The 21,045-nt window shown below is 42.7% G+C and overlaps 1 protein-coding gene across 2 annotated transcripts in view; it reads right to left on the bottom strand.

Annotated features, from left to right (window-relative positions):
- Positions 1 to 21,045, bottom strand: part of pcdh1a (protocadherin 1a) — a 199,366-nt gene that overhangs the window by 96,912 nt on the left and 81,409 nt on the right. The gene's annotated exons all lie outside the window — the stretch shown is intronic.

The raw sequence follows: 21,045 nt of genomic DNA, 5'->3' as shown, positions 1-21,045 counted from the left end.
AGCACAATTATTTGTCAACTACCTGACACATGCTCTAAATATTACAGCAGAATATGCTTCTGATATACTGTAGTCTTTATTATGTACTCGATGTGAGAGATGATTTAGATGCTATTAATCAACACCTAGCTTGTCTTAAGGCGTATTTACTGAAGGGTTTTATTACGTGCAGTGGGAAGCAAGTCAGACATGAACAATTGACCTATTATCCCGCAAGAGGATGCAACCAAAGGATAAAAGCATGAATGAAACAATATATCTGCAAGTGAAAAAGCAATAATGCTCTTTTTGTCATATTGCAAGATCTGGACATTTACTCACTTGCTGACTAAACTGCATTCTCAGGGTGATCAAATGGGGAATGCCTATTAATATAATGGACCTAATTGTTGAAAATCATGCAATTTTCTGTCACAGCTGGAACTGTTACAGAGAGCATTTGAAATATACCCTGTGAATCCAGCTTCAGTCACAGTATGTGTCCACAGGTATCTTTGAAATAGATGAATGTGTCCTGGTTTCAACAGCATGGGTCCCTAGGAATTCAGTTTTGGCAGATTGTTAAGCATTTCTTTCAAAGTAATGTTTCTTCTGTATCATGACCCACAAAAATCACAAATGGGATTATTTCTACAGCTGCTGGTGGTTGCTCAGTTGCTGACATGCCAATCAATCACAACAGGAATAGTTTAAAAACTTCCCTGGACAGTGCTTCAGAAGACATTGTAGATGATCTGCATTTCAGATCACTAAAAATCTGATTCTTCAGCAAAAGTGAAATACCTTAGTATTTTGTTTATGTTTAGCACACGTAAGACCATTTTGCTACTGCTACTTGTTTCAATTTAGACACATTAAAGGGTGTTCAAGCATCAACTGCCTGTTTACATGCTACAGCATTTTATTTGGATTTAAGTTCAGACATTGCCTAGGCCACATTGCCTAGGCCACTCCAAAACCTCAATTCCTTTTTTTTTTATTCATTTAGATGGGTATTTGCTTGTGCACTTTGGATAATTTATGCTGCATAAGTGTGCTTGGGCTTAAGGTCATAAACTAATGGCTGGATATGCTCTGTAAGATAGCAGAGGTTAGGGTTCATTAAATTATGGCAAGTCGTCCAGGTCCTGAAGTAGGCATAGCAACCCCATACAACCACATGTGGCTTTGACTTTTGGTATGATGCTTTCTTTCTTTCCAACAGATCTGTTGGATTTACATGACAGAGTTCCCCACACCTTCCAAAAATTTTTAGCCTAAAGAATATTTTCCCAAAAGTCTTGGATATATCAGGATATTTTTTTCAGTAGTGGCACTTACTTTAGAACTCTCTTTCTTATTGTTAAATTATAAACAGTGCCCTTAACTGAGGCAGGTGAGGCCTGTGGTGCGTGATGATGTTCTTTTATCCTACTTCATCTAGTCAGAAAGGCTCATTTACGTGCGTGTTTTTTTCTCTACAGGCATGGCAGGCCTTGGTGTGGTTACCGAAACTGAACTCCAAAACAACATGGTGATCACAGTTGATATATTATATACCAGGGGATTACTTTTTACGTAGGGTCGGGTTGGTTTAGACAACTTTTTTCCTGTAACAAATGAACTCATAATTTGAAAGCTGATTTTAATATTTATGCATCTCCATTGAAGATTGAAATTTATTTGATGATCTTAAATAGGTGTGACAAAAATCCAAAACAGAAGAAATCTGTAAAGGGGAAGTATTGTTCCGGGAACTGCACATAATTTGTCAAAATATTCCACAGCATGAGAAGCACATCTCTCATAAGCCATGTATACCGCATATGTATGCCACTGCTACACCCTTTAGACAACTGCTACTCAATACCACAACAACGTGAGTGTATTTTCATCAGTGTGACCGCTCTGTCTGCATTGATGAAGATCCACTCACCTCAGGGTGATGAATACTTGAGAAACTGAAACTGAGAACATGACTTGCTTTCAGATTAATTCAGCTCATTACTATCTGGCTACTTGTCGACATGCATAGAGCACTGAAATTTCATTTTCAGATCAGTTGTACAATTAATTCTTAAATATAGAAAAAATAACATGAGACATCGCAATTAAAGACACCCCATATTGCAAATCCTTAATCCCCGTACACACACACACACACACACACACACACACACACACACACACACTATTCAAACATGGAGCACATCAGAAGCAACAAACACACTTCAAACCAATTACAGGACTTGATGTTCTAAAAATCACCTTAATTCCCTATGATTAGACATGTGTAACATGCATTTTTGAAAAATGCTAAAATTATTGGAAAGACAGGAAACAATGTCAATCTAGATTCAGAAATTCAGAGGAAGAAACAAGTGAACCATCATCTGTTCAAAAGCACAGTAGGTATACATATATTGTCAGCTCAGTTTGTTTGTATTGGGCAAAGCAGCATAACATGGTAACAGTTATTCTTGTAGATAAAATATTTGCAGTTAAACTGAACTCTGCCAATGAGATTTACCCAAACAAAGCACTTCTGTTCGACCAAAAGTGCATTTGCATTAATTATAAAAGAAGCAAGCACAGCAGACCTCAAAAGACTGATGAGACCATTTCCTATTGGTCCACTTTGTGGTGTTATTAGATAACTTCCTGGCTGATCAATGTGTTAATTTAATTTATAAAGAACAAGAAGTATTGAATTTAGCATTTACTAAGTGCTGTTCAAAATGACAGCAATGATGTTCCACTTACACCCACAAAAAGCCATTTTGTGACTCACTGTAGCTTTGATCTATAAGAAAACATATGCAGATCTGCACATAACCCTTGCATCCAAATCCTATTTTGTGGCAAAACCAGTTCTTGAATGTTTTTTGTTTTTTTCCTCAGCATTCATTGTCATTCCAGAACATGGGAACATGACAAATCAGATATCTTCCTGTATCCCTGAGTTCCCTCAAAGAGAGACATTCTCCTTGGTTTTGAATTGTCGTTTCTGACATTTTCTGGCAAAAATGAAAGCCAAAACAACAGGCCTTTAAAATCAAAATGAAGTATTCAAGCTTTTGGACACACAACTCCGGCAGGGTAAATAGCATAAGATAAGCTTCTGGCTTGCAGCAAGGGGTAGCTAACAACCCTCCAAAACAATGCATTAGGCCTATTTTACCATGTTATCTGGGTGAAAAGCAAATTCAAAAAGCTTTTGTGGCATGTGTGTTGCATCATTGTATTTTTCTGACTCAAGAGACACTTAAAGTGGAGATGACGTCGTTATTGCAGAGATTTGACAGGACAGGTTTAATTGTCACAGAAAACATTGGTACAACGTGCTGTGTCAAGGCAATATATAGGGAATGTTGGGTACCAACCAAATTGGCTCCAATCTTCACCGACATCTTTATGATGTATGAGGTTCCCATGTGCTTTAAACACTCCACTATCATCCTGGTCCCACAGAAATACACCATCACAGGGTTAAATGAATACAGACCTGTCACCCTGGAGTCTGTGGCCACTAAATTATTTGAACTACTGGTGTTGAAGCATCTGAAGGACATCACGGGCCCTCTGCTGGACCTTCTGTGGTTTGCTTACTGGGCAAACAGTTCAACAGATGATGCAGTCAATCTGGGACTGCACTTCATCCTGCAACACCTAGAGCATCCAGGGATGTACATCAGGATTTTGTTTGTAGACTGATCCAGGATAGTGACAACTGCAAACAGATAGGAGGTGGATGGGCTGGTTCACTGGTGCAGTCAGAACTACCAGGAGCTTAATCCACTCAAGACAGTGATGATGATGATGATGGCGGACTTCCATAGAACACCCTGCACACTACCTGTGCTCACCATCCCCAACCACACTGTCTGCCATGGATCACTTAACATTTCCTATGAACAACACTTTCCTGGGAACTGAGATGGTCCTCACATACAGGTCCTTCTCAAAATATTAGCATATTGTGATAAAGTTAATTATTTTCCATAATGTCATGATGAAAATTTAACATTCATATATTTTAGATTCATTGCACACTAACTGAAATATTTCAGGTCTTTTATTGTCTTAATACAGATGGTTTTGGCATACAGCTCATGAAAACCCAAAATTTCTATCTCACAAAATTAGCATATCATTAAAAGGGTCTCTAAACGAGCTATGAACCTAATCATCTGAATCAACGAGTTAACTCTAAACACCTGCAAAAGATTCCTGAGGCCTTTAAAACGCCCAGCCTGGTTCATCACTCAAAATCCCAATCATGGGTAAGACTGCCGACCTGACTGCTGTCCGGAGGGCCACTATTGACACCCTCAAGCAAGAGGGTAAGATACAGAAAGACATTTCTGAACGAATAGGCTGTTCCGAGAGTGCTGTATCAAGGCACCTCAGTCTGTGGGAAGGAAAAAGTGTGGCAGAAAACGCTGCACAACAAGAAGAGGTGACCGGACCCTGAGGAAGATTGTGGAGAAGGGCCGATTCCAGACCTTTGGGGACCTGCGGAAGCAGTAGACTGAGTCTGGAGTAGAAACATCCAAAGCCACTGTGCACAGGCGTGTGCAGGAAATGGGCTACAGGTGCCGCATTCTCCAGGTCAAGCCACTTTTGAACCAGAAACAGCGGCAGAAGCGCCTGACCTGGGCTACAGAGAAGCAGCACTGGACTGTTGCTCAGTCGTCCAAAGTACTTTTTTCGGATGAAAGCAAATTCTGCATGTCATTCGGAAATCAAGGTGCCAGAGTCTGGAGGAAGACTGGGGAGAAGGAAATGCCAAAATGCCAGAAGTCCAGTGTCAAGTACCCACAGTCAGTGATGGTCTGGGGTGCCGTGTCAGCTGCTGGAGTTGGTTCACTGTGTTTTATCAAGGGCAGGTTCAATGCAGCTAGCTATCAGGAGATTTTGGAGCACTTCATGCTTCCATCTGCTGAAAAGCTTTATGGAGATGAAGATTTCATTTTTCAGCACGACCTGGCACCTGCTCACAGTGCCAAAACCACTAGTAAATTGTTTACTGACCATGGTATCACTGTGCTCAATTGGCCTGCCAACTCTCCTGACCTGAACCCCATAGAGAATCTGTGGGATATTGTGAAGAGAACGTTGAGAGACTCAAGACCCAACACTCTGGATGAGCTAAAGGCCGCTATCGAAGCATCCTGGGCCTCCATAAGACCTCAGCAGTGCCACAGGCTGATTGCCTCCATGCCACGCCGCATTGAAGCAGTCATTTCTGCAAAAGGATTCCCGACCAAGTATTGAGTGCATAACTGTAGATGATTATTTGAAGGTTGACATTTTTTGTATTAAAAACACTTTTCTTTTATTGGTCAGATGAAATATGTTAATTTTGTGAGATAGGAATTTTGGGTTTTCATGAGCTGTATGCCACAATCATCCGTATTAAGACAATAAAAGACCTGAAATATTTTCAGTTAGTGTGCAAATATATGAATGTTAAATTTTCATCATGACATTATGGAAAATAATGAACTTTATCACAATCTGCTAATATTTTGAGAAGGACCTGTATAGACACTGTTCGAAGAAGGTCAAGCAGAGACTGTACTTCCTGCAGCAACTCAAGAAGTACAACCCGAGCTGCTTGTCATCTTTTATGCTGCCATTATTCAGTCTGTTTTGTGAAAATCCATGTGGTTTGGCACATCCACAAAACAAGACAAGACATGACCAAACTACGATGAAAAATTAGGTCTGCAGAGAGGATCATCGGAGCTAACCTTCTCTCCATCCAAGACTTGTACAGATCAAGGGTCACGAAAAGGGCAGCTACCATCTCTGCAGACCTCACAAATCCAAAGTGGAACCGAAGCCAAATTCCTTGTTTGTGAGCACAAACCTGGCAAATAAGGCTAAATCTAATCTTCCCAGTTCCCGCTCTAATTTTCTATTCTAATATGGCAACTTTCTAAGAACTGTCTTCATTCATTCAAAAATGGCCTAAAGCATGGCAGGCCTGTATGCAACAATGTGACACAGTCATTATAATACAATAAAACAAAGAAGGCAATGCGCATGTGCTCAAAAAGTTGCCGTTATTTCTAATATGCTTGAGGTTTAGCATTGATTTAATGTGCCTCTGTCTAATGAGTAACAATACAAAGAGTTCACTAGATGTGTCCATACAAGATGGTAGGTTTGCAATAATGACACAAGAAAGTATTTTAACAAAATTTTGGAAATTTGTTTTCGTTTTTTTTTTTTTTTTTTCTGTTATTTTAAAAGAACTCTGTTTAGTGTAGAATAATCCACTCTAGGTTTGACTATTCTCTAAATTGCAATTTTTATGTTTTTCTTACTCTGTTTTTTAACCATTATATAACCAGGAAAGTCTCATTGATATGAAGAACCTCTTTTACTGGCCAAGAGGCAACAAAAGTTACGAGTTTACAAAAAAATTGCAAACTTACTAATGTGTTCCTCACTCTAACTAAGAACTGAAAATGTTTACCTTTTGTGTTTTTACACATATAGTAAAGGTTTCATAGGTTTTGTTTTAAACAATCTCTGTTCAGTATAGAATTATCCAGTTGACCGGTCTAAGTATTTTGATTTTTAGCAAGAGATGATTTAATGTAGTCCAGAATCAATAAACGTTTAGCTCACTGCTGATAGGAAGCCACAAAGCAGATAACTACACCATTGTATGCAACTAACAACATCAACCTCTTAGTGTTTACAAGTCAATCATATTTTTTTACTGATACCCAAATGATAAATAATTTAAATGTGGTGGAGGCCTTTGCAATGTACATGTAATCATGTTGTCAACGAGTCAGAAGAGGAGTCTTAATTGGTCGATTTTGTAAACACAATAAAGCAAAGGAGGACATACTTTTTGCTTCAAAGTAAGAGTAAAAAACACATATACAGTATGCTAGGTGTCAGGTTTAAAGCACATACCTTCAAAAGATCTCTTCACATACTTAATATACCACTATGGTAAAAACATAGTATGCCTCCTGCCACTCCTAGTGTGTTCACAGCTGGCCATTAGTCTTAGAAGTATTTAAATGTAACCTGACACATGCTCCATCATACCATCATTTGTTACACAAAAATAAAGCAAAAAATATGTTTTTGCTTTTTTTATATACTAAGAACACCTTAAAATAAAGCAAAAACATATGTTTTTTTTGTTGTTTTTTTTATATATACTAAGAACACCTTAAAATCACCCCTCCTTGAACCGTCACCTTAACGTGGTGGAGGGGTTTGAGTGCTCAAATGATCCCAGAGGCTATGTTGTCTGGGGCCTAAATGCCCCTGGTAGGGTCTCCCATGGCAAACAGGCTCTAGGTGATGGGTCAGACAAAGAATGGTTCAAGAACCCCTCATGAAGAACAAAATATCGAGGCACGTGACGTCGCCCTGGAGCCAGGGCTGGGGTCGGGACTCGTCGGAGAGCGCCTGGTGGCCGGGTTGCTCCTCGCGGGACCCGGCAGGGCCAAACCCGAACGAGAGACGCGAGGCCATCCCCCAGTAGGCCCACCACCTGCAGGGGGAACCATGAGGGACCGGTGCAAAGAGGTTTGGGTGGCGGACGAAGGTGGAGACCTCAGCGGCTCGATCCCCGGATGCTTAGGCTGGCTCTAGGGACGTGGAATGTCACCTCGCTGGGGGGGAAGGAGCCTGAGCTTGTGCGGGAGGTCGAGAGATATCGACTAGAAATAGTCGGGCTCGCCACTACGCACAGCGTGGGCTCTGGAACCCATCTCCTTGAGAGGGGTTGGACTCTCTTCTACTCTGGAGTGGCCCACGGGGAGAGGCGGTGGGCTGGTGTGGGTTGGCTTGTTGCCCCCCAGCTCAGCCGTCTCGTGTTGGGGTTTACCCCAGTGGATGAGAGGGTCGTATCCCTGCGCCTTCGGGTTGGGGAGAAGTCTCTGACAATCATTTCAGCCTACGGGCTGAGTGGTAGTGCAGAGTACCCGGCCTTCTTGGCGTACCTGTCGGGGGTGCTGGATAGTGCCCCTCCCGGGGACTCCATTATTCTGCTGGGGGACTTCAACGCCCACGTGGGGAACGACAGTGACACCTGGAGAGGCGTGATCGGGAGGAATGGCCTCCCCGATCTGAATCCGAGTGGTGTTTTGTTATTGGACTTCTGTGCTAGTCACGGATTGTCCATAACGAACATCATGTTCAAACATAAGGGTGTCCATCAGTGCACTTGGCACCAGGACACCCTAGGCAGGAGGTCGATGATCGACTTTGATGTCGTATCATCAGACCTTCGGCCGCATGTTTTGGACACTCGGGTGAAGAGAGGGGCTGAGCTGTCCACTGATCATCACCTGGTGGTGAGTTGGATCCGCTGGAGGAGGAGAAAGCCAGACAGACTTGACAGGCCCAAGCGCATAGTGAGGGTCTGCTGGGAACGCCTGGCGGAGCCCTCGGCCAGGGATGTATTCAACTCCCACATCCGGGAGAGCTTCGACCAGATCCCGGGGGATGTTGGAGACATAGAGTCCGAGTGGACCATGTTCTCTGCATCTATTGTCGATGCTGCTGTCCATAGCTGCGGCCGTAAGGTCTGCGGTGCCTGTCGTGGCGGCAATCCCAGAACCCGGTGGTGGACACTGGCAGTAAGGGATGCTGTTAAGCTGAAGAAGGAGTCCTATCGGCTGTGGTTGGCTTGTGGGACTCCTGAGGCGGCTGACGGGTACCGTGAGGCCAAGCGTGCTGCGGCCCGGGCTGTGGCAGAGGCAAAAACTCGGGCCTGGAAAGAGTTCGGTGAGGCCATGGAGAAGGACTACCGGTTGGCCTCGAAGCGATTCTGGCAAACCGTCCGGCGCCTCAGGAGGGGTAAGCAGTGCTTTGCCAACACTGTTTATAGTGGGGGCGGGAGACTGCTGACTTCGACTGAGGACATTATCGGGCGGTGGAAGGAGTACTTCGAGGATCTCCTCAATCCAGCCATCACGCATTCTGTGGTGGAAACAGAGGCTGGGGACTCGGGGTTGGACTCTTTCATCACCCAGGCTGAAGTCACCGAGGTGGTTAAAAAGCTCCGCGGTGGCAAGGCTTCGGGGGTGGATGAGATCTGCCCTGAGTACCTCAAATCTCTGGATGTTGTAGGGCTGTCATGGTTGACACGCCTCTTCAACATTGCGTGGCGGTCGGGGACAGTGCCTCTGGACTGGCAGACTGGGGTGGTGGTCCCCCTTTATAAGAAGGGGGACCGGAGGGTGTGTTCCAACTACAGGGGGGATCACACTCCTCAGCCTCCCTGGTAAGGCCTACGCCAGGGTATTGGAGAGGAGAGTCCGACCGATAGTCAAACCTCGTCCCAGCCGTGGAACACTGGACCAGCTCTATACCCTCTACAGGGTGCTCGAGGGTTCATGGGAGTTTGCCCAACCGGTTCACATGTGTTTTGTGGACCTGGAGAAGGCATTCGACTGTGTCCCTCGTGATGCCCTGTGGGGGGTGCTCCAAGAGTATGGAATCGGGGGCCCTTTATTAGGGGCCATCCGGTCCCTGTACGAGCGGAGCAGGAGCTTGGTCCGCATTGCCGGCAGTAAGTCAGACTTGTTCCCAGTGCATGTTGGACTCCGGCAGGGCTGCCCTTTGTCGCCGGTTCTGTTCATAACTTTTATGGACAGAATTTCTAGGCGCAGCCAGGGGCCGGAGGGTGTCAGGTTTGGGGACCAGTGGATTTCGTCTCTTCTTTTTGCGGATGACGTGGTCCTGCTGGCCCCCTCTAGCCAAGACCTATAGCATGCGCTGTGGCGGTTCGCAGCCGAATGTGAAGCGGCTGGGATGAGGATCAGCTCCTCCAAGTCCGAGGCCATGGTACTCGACCGGAAAAGGGTGGCTTGTCCTCTTCAGGTTGGAGGGGAGTTCCTGCCTCAAGTGGAGGAGTTTAAGTATCTCGGGGTCTTGTTCACGAGTGAGGGAAGAATGGAGCGGGAGATCGACAGACGGATCGGTGCGGCTGCCACAGTAATGGGGGCGTTGTGCTGGTCCATTGTGGTGAAGAGAGAGCTGAGCCGAAAAGCAAAGCTCTCAATTTACTGGTCGGTCTACGTTCCTACCCTCACCTATGGCCATGAACTTTGGGTCATGACCGAAAGAACGAGATCATGGATACAAGCGGCTGAAATGAGCTTCCTCCGTAGGGTGGCCGGGCACTCCCTTAGAGATAGGGTGAGGAGCTCGGCCATCCGGGAGGGGCTCAGAGTAGAGCCGCTGCTCCTCCACATCGAGAGGAGCCAGTTGAGGTGGCTCGGGCATCTATACCGGATGCCTCCTGGACGCCTTCCTCGGGAGGTGTTCCAGGCACGTCCCACCGGGAGGAGGCCCAGGGGACGGCCCAGGACACGCTGGAGGGACTATGTCTCTCGGCTGGCCTGGGAACGCCTTGGGCTCCCCCTGGAGGAACTGGAGGAGGTGTCTGGAGAGAGGGACGTCTGGGCGTCTCTGCTGAGTCTGCTGCCCCCGCGACCCGGTCCTGGATAAGCGGAAGACGACGAACGAACGAACCTTAAAATCATCACTCTAAGTGGGTCAAAGCTTTTGGCTTTTTCCTCCCTTTTCTAATGTACAGTTGTATGACTCCCAAAGTACAGACTTGAGGTTAGGGATTGATATTCATGCACTGTATTTCGGCAAAAACAAATGTACTGAAACTTGACTTAGAAATATCTATATGTCCTTGTTTTACATATTTATTTCTAAATAAATAAATTTATTTTTAAATATTCTGCAAAGGACAGAGGAGTTCTCCTACATTGTGTTGTCAGACCTGACTAAATACCCAGGAGTGTTATGATGAAACCAAAGTCAACAGGATTCAGGTAGACCTGAAGCCAGCAGTGAATATATATATCATAAGATAAATATTAGAAGAAATAGAATAGGTCCTTGAAGCTCATCGGCAGCAGAACAACATGACCCAACCATTATGTCTCATCATAACATCTTTCTTTCAATGGTAAAGCAAATAAAAAGGCAAAATTCTATTTTTATTTCTTTTTTGTCTTTCCACACTTCACTTTCAAAACCAAGGCACTCTAGCACTTACTGTCTGTGGTCTGCTGGGTGCAAGAGCATGTCTGACACATTTCCATTAGTGGGGAGACTATTCAATTACCATAGCTCAAGATATTTAAACCTTGCCAATTACTGAACATCTCCTCTTTAAATTATGCATATGCAGAGCTGATAAAATGGTGCATAGTGATTTCTGTTTTTGATATGTTGCAGAATGCCCTGCAGTGTCAGATGTGACTCTTCAGAGAGAAAGCTACCTGTTTCGTTTAATTAAATCTCCCATAAAGGATGAGCAACATAAGTATTCTACCATGAAGACAATATTCTTCTCCCCAATGAGGTCTTTCCACTACTCATCTTGAAAATTATGGTATATAAATGTTTTCAAGTTAGTTGATGATTTTGCAGCGATGCGAGATGTCATAAAGTTGCACTTGTTTGCTAGCTTTCCTTTAAGTCAATACTAAACGTTGGTTTTAATTTTTTAAATACCAAATCTAGCCAATGGATTGTAGGTGCTCTCTGGGACCATATTATCTTTTTTCCTTGTCCCCTATCAACCTCCTTCATTTTAACAACGCAACAATAACACAAGCTCCTACTTAGTAATCCTAACGTACAGATCCAAACCTTCTGCCCTCAGTCTCTGACCTAACCCCATACCCAGGTAAGTTGCTGACTCCAATCTCTTACTGTGCCTTCTTTTCTCTTAACCCCAACCACTTATTTTTTTTCTGCATAAAAACACACACCAAAAAATAAAAAAATGCTTCACTATTTTCTTTCTCCTGTGTCTTACATATTTATTTGAATAGAGATTTCTATCCTGCTTGCACTCTGATGCAGAGTAAATTGGAATTAAAAAAACATTTCTCTTTATGGCTACAAAACTTCCCATTTCTATCTTACAGTGAGACGATAAGCAATGCAACAAACAATATTGGGTTGCAGAATAGCCTACATTGTCCACAGAGTCTGAAAGGCTGCTGCTGCTGAAAGACTGACGAATCCCGCCCTCCTCCTCCGCTCGTAGGAGCGTTCGACTGGCCTCCTGCCTTGATGGCCCCTTTTCCCTCATCTCAGCTCCGGGCAAGTGCAAAGCGCCTTAAGAACTCATCCAATCATCCTACTAAGTGTCGCCGAGGTCGCCCTGCCTTCGCCCAGGCTCCCGCTGCCGCGTCACCCAGCGTGGCTTCTGCATCGGTTCTCTTCCGATCTCATTTCTCAAACCGATCTTCCCGCTCCCCCGGCTTCGACATCTTCTTCTACTCCGGTCATCCCACAATCTTCCCTGATTCATTCATCTCGTCCATGGATTCTCTCCAGAGCTTCATATCATCTTTTATTAAGCTTCTTCGGGAGTTTGCCTTCAATTCTGCCACACCAGCACTTCCTCTTCTCTTCTCCGCTCCGCCAACGTTCAACCCGTTCCTAGGCCCCTCCCACTGACAGTCACCATCGCAATGCTCGTCCTTGCTCGTCTCTAAGGGTGAGATGTATCACTTCATTCTCTTTTCTCAACTGTTTCCTCATTCATATGCCCTTCAAGCACGCAGTTTCCCACTCCTCTTTTACATTCAGGTAGATCATATACTCCCATGCATTCTAACATCTCACTCAGGCTCTGCTCCAAATCCTGCAGGGGCAGCTCATTAATCTGGTTTCTCTCCTTTTACTATCTCCCGAGGTTGACCACTGTATTGCTCTTCCTGATGGCTTTAATGCTGTGTTTAAATTATTTAGTCCCCACCTTTCCAAGAATCCCCTTTGGCGAGCCTCCGGTCGCCTTTAAGCATTTCAGAGACGTCTTCTGCTCTGTTGACTGAGCATAGAATAATGTGATACCTATCCGTCCCTCATAGTCGACCTACATTTCAACATGGCTTCCAGATTTTTCTATCAATATAACAAATCCTTCTCCACCAATGCTGCATCCACACCATCTCAATCAGGAGTCTGCGCAGACTGGTTTATTCTCGCCACTGAAATTTTGTCATGACGCAAGCCACCTCTGATTCCTGCAGCTCAGTCGGCCATCAGAGCGCTCTTTGTTCTTCTCTTCTCTTCCTTTCTTCCAGCACTCCTGCACGGCCAAACTCAAACTGCTGGGTTCCCGCTCCAGTTTCCTTACAAACTGGAATGGTATCTCTTCCTTTTACAGCGACATCGTTCTCTCGGCTGACTCGTTTCAGTTCCTTACGGTCTGTCCCATCTCGGTTTAAAAAAGATGGTCTCTTAAACGGATGGTTTTCAATCCTTTCGCTGTCAGAGCCTTACATGTGAACACATCATTATAGCTAAAAAAAATAAATAAATATATAAGTTATATATATATATATATATATATATACATATATATACACACAGAACGTAAATACCTTCAGTAACTCTAACAATATGCCGCTCTAAATCTTTTTGCCTTATTATCTACCATAAATAAACCCCCGTTTATCCTTGACAGTCTTTCCCTTGAGTGCTTTTATCACATTTATTTATTAAATTTGTATCCATCGCCTTCTATATTTTCTCTGTACAATAAAATAAATGCAATGCAAATTATTTTAATTGTCTGTGACTTTACTTAGCTTGTTATATTGAAACTAGTAAACCTTCATGTTAGCTCCTTCTACTGGGGGAATGTACTTTTAAAAGCAACCCGTTTGCTTCGTAGAATATCTAAATATTCATTTACCCATTCGAAAATGTATACCAACCCTCTCAACCCCAGAATCACAATCATGTAATTTTTGAAGCATTTCCAATGCCTCTTGAGCAGAAAATATCCTTCTAGAAGCCATTTGTAGGATGCCAACAATCTCCTTATCAGACTGCGTTCTAGAGTGGTGGTTGTTAGGCAACGCTCGCGCGTACTCGGCCGCGGGAAAAAAATATCAATGTAAATAATAGGGCTGTCTAAATAGTGGCTGTGGTAGTTAGAGGTAGAAATACCTAGATCTTTTATTTACTTTGTTATGTTTTTTAAAATAGAGACATAGGAATACACAAGACACAGGTTCAGAAAAAGTCAGGATGCCAGGAAGAAAATAGTTTTAATAAACCAGAGTTATGGCATGTCAAACTTAGCTTTAAAAACATTGCATTCCGCAGCCTGACTCTCGGAGATCTATTACATTCCCCTCCATAAAAATCTTCTTATGACCCTTCGCTCCGGCTGTTTTTCAACTTATTTCAAATCTCTTCTCTCCAGCGCCTTGATCATTGCCTTCTACGGCTTTCTTAGACTAAGCAAATTTACTTTTCCTTCCTATTCATTAATGCCATCTAGAGATTTAGCCTTTTCAGACCTCAAGTTATATCCAGACCATTTCAAACTTTATCGCAAACAAACCAAAACTAAGGTAGATGTTTAATTTCCATTGCTCACCTAGATGGCCCTTTTTGTCCATTCCAAGTCATGTTCACTTTTGCTCTCAAACGTCACAAATCAGCTCACTGTTCATGCCCATTTTCCTCACTCCAGAACGAGTTCCCATGATCCCATGATTCTGGTTCCTCAAATTTCTGAGGCATTGTTCTATGCAACCTTCCCCCTAGTCAGTTCTCAGGTCACTCATTCAGAATCGGGACAGCCACTTCAGCATCTACCAAGGAGTTTCCACAGCTTCCCCTCTACAACTCAGCTGCTGCTCAACTTCAGAATTCACTTCATATGTCCGCCCAAACTTCTATACTGTGTGCTCTGGTCAATGAACTATCAGCTCTTAGGTAAGAGCTTCTGTATTTACTGGTGGTGATGGGCTTTTCAGTTTAAACTTATTCTTGTTATGTAAGATTGTTTCATCAAACCTCGTTCTTCCCCTCATTTTCTTCAAGGTCCCCATCCCCCAACAGCCGCTTATCATCACTTCATTCTCTCTAGATCAAGCTCCTTCTACGCCTTGTCAGGCGCATGCCTCATCCGTCTCTATGCCCTGTCAGGCACACGCCTCGTTCCTCTCTACGCCTTGTCAGGCACATGCCTCGTCCATCTCTACGCCTTGTCAGGCACACGCCTCATCCCTCTCTACGCCTTGTCAGGCTCACTAATTTTCTTCGCTATCTTTCAGGCTCAGATCATCCCTGCTCTACGCCCGCCAGTCAGACCAACTTCATTCATACTAACTCCCATACCATTTTTATTTCAGCCTCTGCCACGACCTCTGCCATTTTTGGGGGTAGACGTCTCCAATTCTAATCCTAGATGTCCATTCAACTCATGTCATCATCGGCATCCACATCTTCCACCGGCGTCCGAGCACCAAAGATATGAACTTTATCTATAAACTCCTCTCCCTAATCTTCACTTCATGCTTCTTCTTATCAGGTACCGTCATGTCATCCTCATTTATCTTCATAATTTTTCTTCTCATAGGTTCAATTATCCTCTCTTTCTCCCTCACTGGCCTCTCCTTCACTCTCCTGCCTTCTCTGCTTAACTTTTCATAATTTCCATTGCCTTCGCAGCAATGCAAGCATTTCTCGATGCCTTCACAGCTCTAAATATTTGTATCATTGCCTCCGCGTCAATGCTTTTGTTTCTCAATGCCTCCGCGGCACGAAATATCATCTACGTCATTGGCAGGCGTTTCATTCAGCCTTGTCAGGCTCACTCACGCCATTGGCAGGCGTTTACAAACATACCTAGGCAGGCATTTCATTCAGCCTGGTCAGGATCACTCACGCCATTGGCAGGCATTTACAAACATGCCTAGGCAGGCATTTCATTCAGCCTGGTCAGGCTCACTCACGCCATTGGCAGGCGTTTTCAAACATGCCTAGGCAGGCGTTTCATTCAGCCTCGTCAGGCTCACTCATGCCATTGGCAGGCGTTTCTGAACATGCCTTGGCAAACATCTCAATCCTACGCCTCATCAGGCACTCATCTAGCCGCTTTGACGCCCGGTCAGGTGCAGCCCCATCTTTGTTTGACCTGTCACCAGCCATCTACGCCTCTTCAGGCATAACTCAGGTAAGCCCATTCGGGCCTAATCTATTAAAGACCTTCTGCATGGAAGATGCTGCTCTTCTGCTGAGCTTCGACCCTCCTCCACCCCTTCTCCACCATAGGCTCCCAACTCCTTCCAATATACCAAGGCCTACGCCACCACCAGGATCGGATCCCAGGGGGGTAGATGTACCTAATCATAATCCTAAGATGTTTATTCAAACCCACTTCATCCTCAGGATTTATATCTTCATCCGGGGTCCGAGCGCCAAAGAAATAATCTTTCATTAATAAACTCTCTAACCGTCATCTAGTTGTTTCTCCGTTATGTGAGTCTTTCCAGGTTGATATGAATCATAACTTTCATCTTCAAAACTATATAATATCTGATAACTTTCTGTTTGCTAACTCCTATTTTTATTAATTCCCTCAGTTTTCTTTATTTCTTACCCCAAATCTGAGTTGTGTGGATGTTATAATTAACAAAAAGGGTGCAAGGAACAATTAAGACAAGTTCCATCCAAATATTGGACATCTATGAATTTATTGCAGGTAGTCCAGTTCTTGTCTTTAGCTCAGAAAAATATGTTGAAGATCATTTTTTAAAACCCATACATCCCAGGATCATACAAGTTAGGGTTGATCAAAGGGAGTAGACAAGACTAACAATCTTTCAAGCATGTTTTTTACATTATTTAGACTAGTCAGCAACATTGTCTTTCCTAAACTGTGTTTGGGGGTTGCCAGTTCAGCAAAATGCCAGTATGGATATGTGGAACTCTTTCACAAAATGGATTATAGCTCAAGAACTCCTAACTTTTTTTTAGATCTTTACTATTACATTCACTGTATCTATAAAGGAGCAATAAGCAGCGTTTTTGTGATCAGTTATTAGTTGTATGTATTAGGACCAAAAGAGACATTACCATGTGTTTGTGAGGGAGCAGTCTGGGTAACACAGCTCTGCAGGTAAACAAGATTTTATTTATATCTTCCAAATAAATAAAATTATTGCAGAGTTGACATTTTAAAGTGACTTTACATCTTGTATTTGTGATTAGCATTATTGGCATGGGTAGTTTGGTTTGCATTACATGCAGCCGTCGTGTGAAACAGTGGAATCCCTTACTTTTACCTCATAAGCTGAATTTATAACAGAAAAGTTGCTCTGTTTAATCAGTTAAAAAAAAAAAGAAAATACTTGTTAATTGTTCTTGTATAGAAATTGGAAAGGCTCAAATCTATCTGCATGAGAGCTTTACAAAATAGGTGATCCATTCCTATTAAAAAAAAAAAAATCTACTTTACCTCACTGTACACTTAGTGTTGCTATCAATGCCATGAGATTTTCAAGCTATTTTTCCAGTTTTCAAGCTATTTTTCCAGTTTTCTTTTAGCAATACAGGTCCTTCTCAAAATATTAGCATATTGTGATGAAGTTCATTATATTCCATAATGTCAAGATGAAAATTTAACATTCATATATTTTAGATTCATTGCACACTAAGTGAAATATTTCAGGTCTTTTATTGTCTTAATACAAATGATTTTGGCGTACAGCTCATGAAAACCCAAAATTCCTATCTCACAAAATTAGCATATCATTAAAAGGGTCTCTAAACGAGCTATGAACCTAATGATCTGAATCAACGAGTTAACTCTAAACACCTGCAAAAGATTCGTGAGGCCTTTAAAACTCCCAGCCTGGTTCATCACTCAAAACCCCAATCATGGGTAAGACTGCCGACCTGACTGCTGTTGACACCCTCAAGCAAGAGGGTAAGACACAGAAAGAAATTTCTGAACTAATAGGCTGTTCCCAGAGTGCTGTATCAAGGCACCTCAGTGGCAAGTCTGTGGGAAGGAAAAAGTGTGGCAGAAAACGCTGCACAACGAGAAGAGGTGACCGGACCCTGAGGAAGATTGTGGAGAAGGGCCGATTCCAGACCTTGGGGGACCTGCGGAAGCAGTGGACTGAGTCTGGAGTAGAAACATCCAGAGCCACCGTGCACAGGTGTGTGCAGGAAATGGGCTACAGGTGCCGCATTCCCCAGGTCAAGCCACTTTTGAACCAGAAACAGCGGCAGAAGCGCCTGACCTGGGCTACAGAGAAGCAGCACTGGACTGTTGCTCAGTGGTCCAAAGTACTTTTTTCGGATGAAAGCAAATTCTGCATGTCATTCGGAAATCAAGGTGCCAGAGTCTGGAGGAAGACTGGGGAGAAGGAAATGCCAAAATGCCAGAAGTCCAGTGTCAAGTACCCACAGTCAGTGATGGTCTGGGGTGCCGTGTCAGCTGCTGGTGTTGGTCCACTGTGTTTTATCAAGGGCAGGGTCAATGCAGCTAGCTATCAGGAGATTTTGGAGCACTTCATGCTTCCATCTGCTGAAAAGCTTTATGGAGATGAAGATTTCATTTTTCAGCACAACCTGGCACCTGCTCACAGTGCCAAAATCCCTGGTAAATGGTTTACTAACCATGGTATCACTGTGCTCAATTGGCCTGTCAACTCTCCTGACCTGAACCCCATAGAGAATCTGTGGGATATTGTGAAGAGAACGTTGAGAGACTCAAGACCCAACACTCTGGATGAGCTAAAGGCCGCTATCGAAGCATCCTGGGCCTCCATAAGACCTCAGCAGTGCCACAGGCTGATTGCCTCCATGCCACGCCGCATTGAAGCAGTCATTTCTGCAAAAGGATTCCCGACCAAGTATTGAGTGCATAACTGTACATGATTATTTGAAGGTTGATGTTTTTTGTATTGAAAACACTTTTCTTTTATTGGTCGGATGAAATATGCTAATTGTGTGAGATAGGAATTTTGGGTTTTTATGAGCTGTATGCCAAAATCATCCGTATTAAGACAATAAAAGACCTGAAATATTTCACTTAGTGTGCAATGAATCTAAAATATATGAATGTTAAATTTTCATCATGACATTATGGAAAATAATGAACTTTATCACAATATGCTAATATTTTGAGAAGGACTTGTATGAAGACTGTTTTGCTCTCCCCTAATGAATGTCCCTTTTTGACCAGAAAAAAACTCAAATGTTTCAAATGTAAAATGTATGAGTTCACCTAGTTTAAGTCTGCCTAAGCAGATCTTTTTTTCCTGAAACACATTTATGCCTGGAAGCACTCAAAGTGATAGAATTACTAAAGTAAATCAACAATTCGTTGGTACCTGGAGAAAAGCTTAGTTGGATTACTGCATCCATTCTGCCCACCACTGCAGAACAGTAAATTCAAATACAGGCAATGGAAGCTTCCAACAGATTTTAAATTAGGCATCTAAATGCAGAGAGAACCTATTATTCTATAAATGATACATAGAAGTTTTTAACATTTTGATATTTCACACACATTAAGTTCACTTCAGTTTCCCTTTGTTTAAATAATCAATATTTAGTTACTAAAAAATATATATTTTTTATTTGTAACCCACCTGTCCCTCAAACTTCTGCCCCACTTTCAATAAAAATCATGCACACATGATCTCTAACTGGGTCATACACTTTCAAAAACAGTAAAAACATGATGGTGCAGCCTACTGTCTGTTTCTGTGAGGCCTCCATAAGCTCTTGCTGCATGCTTTATCCTAACTGGTGAAGACATTACGAAAGCCTCAGATATCAGAGGGAAGAACAAGCCCCTAGAAGTGCTTATATCAGTGATGAACAGATCAGCCCAAGACAGGCAAAACTTTCCCAGGTTTTTCTTAGCGAGGAAACACTTATGACCAAAACTGGCAGCCATCACAGCAACATCATATAACCTCTGATCGTATCCTGCAGGAAATGACAAAACTTTGATAAGGGGAAAAGGGTGACTTCAGGGAAGGAAAAGACTTAGCTGATGAAATGTTCCCATTACATCATATATTGTCAGAGAGCACTAAGTCCCATCATTTTTATGAGCTCTGTGAGAATATTCTAGTGGTTTGGGTTCTTTACAAAACAGCAAATATCATGACATAGACTAATGGTGTCAAGATGTCTGTGATATAGCTGTGGCATTTAAAAAAAAAACACTCGTCAAATTGAGAGTGAAGTCTGAGGTGCGTTCTCATTCCAAACCTGCTCAATCACCATTATGGTGGCTGGCTGCCTGAAAGGGAAAGGAACTGATAACAAACACATAGTTGAAAACATATATATTTATATATACACTGTTTAGGCAACAAGCCTAATAAGCAGGTATAGAAAATAGATGGATTGATGGAACACACAACATATATGTTTTGCATAGCTTACAATAAATCGGACTAGTTAGGATTTGCGAAATTTCATAATAACGAGAGGAATTTTTAAACTTTCTTTTATTTTAGAAGTTTACATACACCAAGATTAATATGGCTAACCAGTTGAGCCCGAGCATACTGAGCAGAGCAACACCCATTTTCCGTCTCTAAGACTAGATCAAACGGCGCCAGTTTTTTTTTCTTAAATTACTCGCAGGAAGAGACTTTAATATGTACAAAACAAATTCCTAAATGAGTTTTGCAAAAAATAATTTTTGTTTTACAGCAATTTAAAATACACACTGAGATTTAAAGTTCCTTCAGACATGGCTGACTCTGAACAAAACACTACAAAAAAACACCTTTCTTTTGAAGCAACCCCCCATGTCTGGTATTATTAGAAACTGGTCTGGCTGCTAAGGTAAGCTAACGGGACGGTTGGACTGGAATGTCCCCACTAACTGCTGCTTGATCTCCAGCACTCTGGGTATTCCCACTGCCTGTTGTCTGTTTGTGGCAGCTCAAAGCGTTCAGTAGGTATGTGGTGAATGACTGCAAGCACGAGAACATAACATGTAATATTTTTCACAGGATGTTTATTACATTTTAAGTCAATGCAGGCATTAAATATACAGGTCCTTCCCAAAATATTAGCAAATTGTGATAAAGTTCATTATTTTCCATAATGTAATGATGAAAATTTAACATTCATATATTTTAGATTCATTGCACACTAACTGAAATATTTCAGGTCTTTTATTGTCTTAATACGGATGATTTTGGCATACAGCTCATGAAAACCCAAAATTCCTATCTCACAAAATTAGCATATCATTAAAAG

The sequence above is a fragment of the Girardinichthys multiradiatus genome, chromosome 11 (assembly GCF_021462225.1).
Source record: "Girardinichthys multiradiatus isolate DD_20200921_A chromosome 11, DD_fGirMul_XY1, whole genome shotgun sequence".
NCBI lineage: Eukaryota > Metazoa > Chordata > Actinopteri > Cyprinodontiformes > Goodeidae > Girardinichthys > Girardinichthys multiradiatus.
Note: the sequence above shows the minus strand (reverse complement) of the source record. Positions and strands in the feature narration are given on the sequence as shown.